Consider the following 6,520-nt stretch of genomic DNA (forward strand, 5'->3'; position numbering starts at 1 on the left):
CACGGGATCAGAAATTCTGATCATAACCTGAACTGCCTGAGTAATGCGCCTGAACTTCCCTCTGTACTGGGTTGAACTTCAGCTAAAAAGTGTCCAAATGGGGCTTGCGATATACCGTTGGAAAGCTATGGACACCAATATTATGATCCAAGTTAAATTTTTGGCAAAATGTAAGCGGTTTAAGAGCAGTTTTGAAAACCGTTTTTTCTTGATACAAAAAACGTGAATCGTATTTTCGATCGCATTTCTAAACCGTTTATCGGAATGAGGTAAATAATATAGCATTGGAAAGCTGTTGCAAAACTTCTTCTTCGACATGTTGAAAGTTTTCTCTAATTCCCTATGAATAAAGAGTAATTTTGAAAATCGTAAAATTTCGCAAACCGAACAGCCGAGTTCGTATTTTCAATGTAATTTCTAAACGGCTAATCCATTTGAGGCAAATGATATGGCATTGGAAAGCTTGTGAAAATGCGCTACTTTTTCATGTTAAAAGCTTTTTCTAATTTGGAACGGATTAAAAGTAATTCAGAAAACGGTACAAGTTCCACCGAGTTCGTATTTTCAAGATAATTTTTTAACCGTACGGCCGAATGCAAAAAATAATACGGCGTTGGAAAGCTTGAGAAAATTCGAAACTTTTTCGTATATATTGTTTCTCCTAATTCCTTACAATTTTAAGTCAAATTAGAAAATGGATAAAAACGTATTTTTGGCATAATTTCTACATACTTTATCGAAATGGGGCAAACAATATAGTGCTGAAAATCTATGGAAAATACGAAACTTTTTCATGTTGATGGTTTTCTCTGATTCCTAGCCGTTTTCAAGTAATTGCAAAAATGGCGAGCTCATTCGTTCTGCCTTTATCGCGAAACTGATTCTTCAAAAATGCATCGCGTGAAGAACCTGAACTTCTCGGCACGTGTACTTGAACTTCACTCTGTTTTTCACGTGCTTTTTTTTGCTCGCATATCTCTATCCACTACTCCTAGCTCTCCATCCACTCACCGGAATTGAGCAAGTGATATACTGATGGAAAGCTGCTGTAAACACGCAACTTTCCCGTGTTGATCATTTTTTCATACTCGCAACGATTTTAAAAGTTTTTCATCTAAAATTCATTCAGCGTAGTAGTTGAACTTCATGTTGTTTTCACGTTGAACTTCTGTGACGTATTTTTGTTTGTACGCGCGCCTGAACTTCTCTCTGTATGAACCCGACCTTCGGGCTATCTTCGCAACCATGCCTTCTATCGCGAGTTTTTTTGGTTAGTCGTGTTCCATGTGATGTAAGTGTAATCTTCAAACGATTTTTAGCAACTAAATAATCATTTTTAGATAGGAATCTCACTCATAGGCGGATTTTGCACTCGGGTCGTGAAGAACTTGCGTTTTTTGCGATTTTACTGCCTGAGTTGTTCGACCTGAACTTCCCCTTGTGCTAGGTTGAACTTCCCGCAACATTGCCCAAATAGGGCTTGCTATATACCATTGGAAGCTATGGACACGAGTATCATGACCCAAGTTAAATTGTTCGCAAAATGTAAGCGGTTTAAAAGCAGTTTTGAAAACTGTTTTTTTCTTCACACAAAAAACGTGAATTGTAATTTCGATCGCATTTCTAAACCGTTTATCGGAATGAGGCAAGTAATATGGCTTTGGAAAGCTGCTGCAAAACCGCTCCTTCCACATGTTGAAAGTTTTCTCTAATTCCCTACGGTTAAAGAGTAATTTAGAAAATCGTAAAATTTCACAAACCGAACAGCCGAGTTCGTATTTTCGATGTCCTTTCTAAACGGCTAAACCAATTGAGGCACATGATATGGTGTTGGAAAGCTTATGAAAATGCGCTACTTTTTCATGTAGAAAGTTTTTTCTAATTTTGAACGTTTTAAAAGTGATTTAGAAAACGGTACAAGTTTCACCGAGTTCGTATTTTCGATCTATTTTTTAACCCTATGTCCGAATGCAACAAATGATATGGCGTTCGAAAGCTTGAGGAAATGCAAAACTTTCTGGTATATATTATTTCTCCCAATTCCTTACTGTTTTACGTCAGTTTTCAAAATGGCTAAAAATGTATTTTCGCTGTAATTTCCACAAACTTTATCGGAATGGGGCAGATAATATACCGTTGAAAAGCTAAGGAAAATGCGAAACTTTTTCATGTTGATAGTTTTCTGTGATTCCCTGCCATTTTCAAGTAATTTGGAAAATGGCGAGATCATTCGTTCTGCCTTTATCACGAAACAGATTCGTGAAAAATGCATCGCGTGAAGTACCTGAACTTCTCGATATGAAACCTTGAAGTTCACTTTGTTTTTCACGTGCTTTTTTTGCCCGTGGCTCTCCATCCACGCACCGGAACACTCACCGGAATTGAGCAAGTGATATACCGATGGAAAGCTGTTGTAGACACGCAACTTTCCCGTGTTGATCACTTTTTCATACTCGCAACGGTTTTAAAAGTTTTTCATTTGAATGCATTCCGTGTAGTAGTTGAACTTCTAGCAGTTTTCACGTTGAACTTCCGTGACATATTTTCATTGTTTAATTTTCTTATACATTCGTCAATGTCACACAAATGATATTCCTTTTCTACAAATCTCTCACAATATTTTTTTGAACTTTCTCCGATGAAGGACTTGAACTTACACAAATGATTTCCTACTGTTTTGAAGTAAATTAGAAAATGACGAGATTATGATTTCTGCCTTCATCGCGAATGGAAATACATTGCATGAAGTAGTTGAATTTCTCGTGCACGTCTGTTCGAACTTCACACTATTTTTAACGTGTTGTTTTTTGCTCTGCGTGAAGTAGTTGAACTTCTAGGACGGTCTGTTCGAACTTCACTTTGTTTTTGACGTGCTGATTTTTTACGTGGTGTTTTTTGCACTACGTGAAGTAATTGAACTTCTGGGGCATCTCTGTTTGAACTTCACCCTGTTTCACTTTTTTTTGTATTTTTTCTTATATGAAATACATACCATGTAGTATGTGAACTTCCGGTTGTTATCACTTTGAACTTCTCTCTGATTTGAGAGAACTATTTTAAAACACAAAAAGTAACATATTTTTATGTATTTTGGACATCTAAATACACGGTGAACCTTTCTCAGAAGAATTTTTCAACTTTTCCTCGCCGAGCACTTGAACTTCTAGCAACCATTTTTTTCATTTATGAGTTATTTTTAAAAGTGCAAAAAAAGGCGTTATGTTTTTTATTTTTTGAACAGGTAAATCCTAGGTTTTAATAAACTCCGAACTTCTGTGTTATTTCAATTTGAACTTCACCTTTTTATATTTGATTAAAGAATTGTATTTTTCTATACTTTTATTCTCACCTGAAATGCATTCCTTGCAATACTTGAACTTCTCGTTGTTTTCACTATGAACTTATGTCACATTTTTTGTGTGCGTCGAATTACACGCAATTGAAGGGCCAGATATCATTTTTTTGCATTTTTAAAACATGTAATTGGAGGTCGAACGTCCCGCAATATAAATTCTGAACCGTGCACGGAGGTGGACGTGAACTTCTTGCAACAAATCTGAGTTTTTTATATACTTCGAACTTCTATGTTATTTTAGATCGAACTGCTTAGTCTTATTCTTAGAAAAAAATAATGTTTTCAAATAATCATCAAACACTTTTTTTAAATTAAACCTCATACTTTTATTTTTCCTAGAAATGGATTGAGTTTTCCGTAAACATCAAACTACTCGTTTTATTTTAATTTGAACTTCTTTAATTTTATTCTTTAGTAACGAAGAAAATCTGTGTTTTTTTATAAATATCAAACTTTATTTTTTATAGTTTGGACTTCTTGGTTGATTTGAGATACTTTTTTTCCATTTTTTGAAACCGTAAAACAATGTTATTTTTATAAAAAAATAGGCATCAAAGTCATGTGTTATGTTAATTTGAACTTCTTGTTTTTCTTTTTAGATACAAAAATTCCTGATTTTTTTATAAACATTGACCTACTATGTATTTTAAATTTGAATTTCTTGGTTTAGTTTCAAAGACCGAAAAAATTGTCTACTATTTTGTCTTTTAACTTATAGGCTTTTGGGGGTTTTGTGAACTTCTGGACACACACGCACACGCACAGCACACACACGCAGACGCACACGCATACGCACACGCACACGCACACGCACACACACACACACAAACACACATCGTGCAATCCCTGGGATCGACCGCCTCAGAACAATCCCTGGGATCCTGCCACATCGTGCATAAAACTTGGCCTTCAGTCTCAATAATAATGTTTCCGCATCCTTCTTCGATCGCCATCAGCATGGTTGTCCCTGTAGGCCAACTATCAACTTATGATTATGAAGTTATGAGCATTTGACAATTGTTTATGAGCTACTGAAGAAACGAAAGATCGCTGGCAAAACATGTTTATTGATCATTGGCAAACAACATGCGAGCTACAACCAAGCTATTTTGCAAGCACATGAGTGAAGGCGGTACCTCTGTTCTTTTTGAACTTCTTGTTTATTTGATTCTGAACTTGCAATTTTTTTGCAGGGTGCAGGTTACGGTAGTGCCGCATGGGCAAGGGCGACTGCAATGTCTAGGCGGTCTTTGGGCACAACAGTTAGGGTCAGGCATGAGCGTTGAGGATACCATGCAATTTTCATTCTGTTTGTGGATCAAGTGGTTCAGTATCTCAATATAATAGTTAAGTAAATAAGCAGGGTATCTTTTTTTTCTCTTAAAATTGGAATTTTTATCAAAGTAAATATTAAATATCATGTCTACGTATAGGATACTCATGTCCACAATAGCGCCTAAGTTATCAGGATTTTCGATGAAAACATACTATTTTTCCCTACCACAATGTCAATAAAAATGATGTCATGTGAATGGAAACTTGGAATGAAAACTTTTCCATTGGACGATTGCAAACCTGAGAGAGTAGTAAATCGAGCTTGCCGCTATTCATCAGGGATGGGGAAGATTTCACCATGGCTAGGATGGTACCTTCATTTTTTGGGTAATGCAGAAATAGTAAAAATTAAACCGTGATTGTTGATCAAGGACTATAAACAGGATCAGTGGATGAAACAAGATCAGATTATGTTCACAGATTGTAGAACATCTAAAAATTGAATACTTGTAAATAAAAATCAAAGTGTGTGTAGGGGAGAGTTCAACTTGAACTGCTCATCTACCCAGACCGTTCCTTCCTTCTTTCATACAATTCCACATGGATGCATCCCAGGCCTTCCTTATTAAGTGCACTTCATCTTTTTTTACTGAAGAAGAATATAAGTGTACTAACTAGACGCAGTTCCTTTTCGAAGCAAATGTCTTCCTGAAGAAAAAGGAAAACCACGGCCAAACTTACAAATGCCTTCCTGAAGAGAAGTGTAAATGTCTTACTCTGAATGCACTTAGCTAGCAACACTCGGACTTTAGTTTTGACCATGCATTCTAGCCACCGGCCACCGCGATGTGGCTGTCATTTTTTATTCGAACGACCATGAGAAATCTACTCGACCTGCCATGTGCCCTGTACAACCACGTGATGTTGAATGAGAGCAGCATCAGTGACATCAGATGGAAGAAGGATAGTAGCAGAGGTAAGCAATTGCAGAAGCACCACAAGGCTCTCAAGCAACAGTCCCACATGGGCTGAAGCAAAAGTGAACAATGGGTAGGCGAGAACGCAAGTGCTGGCCAGCAACCGCACATGAGTAAGAAGGTCAAAGGCTGCGCGGGGGGAAGTCCATCGTGCACAGGAGGAAGAAGGCACACACGGGGTTGGAAGGGTTCGATGGCATGCGAGAAGCCGGCGGCTGCACACGGAGCATCTTGAGGAGATGGCTCGATCGCCCCGTTTTCGTTGCTGGCTGGGAAGAAAAAATAGAGATGAGCGGCGTTAGGTGATTTAGTTGAATGACACCAGTTGGTATAGTTGAACGGCGGCCCGACAGGGTGCTCGAGGTGGCAAAGTTGAATGGCATACCAGCAGGGTGCCGAAACAAAATGGGCATCTCTGAAGTTTGAGTGTACTAGTACATGCATTTTGTCTAAAACAGAAATATTTTACTTCAATTGAAGCAGAGAATAGAAACATTCTGCAGAGTGTGGACACACAAAAATCAAGGCAAAATGAAGAAAGGCACGGACTGCCTCCCAGGATAAATTCCTCGATGGTTCACACACTGATGAGTCTGCAGTTCAGGAGAGAGCTAAGGAACGGTGTTCGTTGTAGCTTGATGCAGCCACACATATGGGCAGAAGGCAGACTTGCACATGGAGCACAAAATCGGTGTGGCTGCTGGAGGTTGCGATGGAGCGAGACTATTGATGATTGGCGGTCGGGCAGAGGAAGGAAAGGGAGACAGGGCGGCGAGCGAGAGCCGCGTGGGCATTGAGGAACTGCGCGGCCTACATCAGGGCGTGTGGGGACGACCCTACCTCAATGGAGACGGGAGCTTGCAGACGAGCGCTGACGGGAAGAGGTGGCCCAGGGTCTAGGCCGCCGGCGCAG

At 38.9% G+C, this 6,520-nt stretch overlaps 1 pseudogene; it reads right to left on the reverse strand.

The window, feature by feature from the left end:
• The window catches only part of LOC119360822, a 35,388-nt pseudogene that overhangs the window by 18,516 nt on the left and 10,352 nt on the right, over positions 1-6,520 (reverse strand).

The sequence above is a fragment of the Triticum dicoccoides genome, chromosome 2B, assembly GCF_002162155.2.
Source record: "Triticum dicoccoides isolate Atlit2015 ecotype Zavitan chromosome 2B, WEW_v2.0, whole genome shotgun sequence".
NCBI lineage: Eukaryota > Viridiplantae > Streptophyta > Magnoliopsida > Poales > Poaceae > Triticum > Triticum dicoccoides.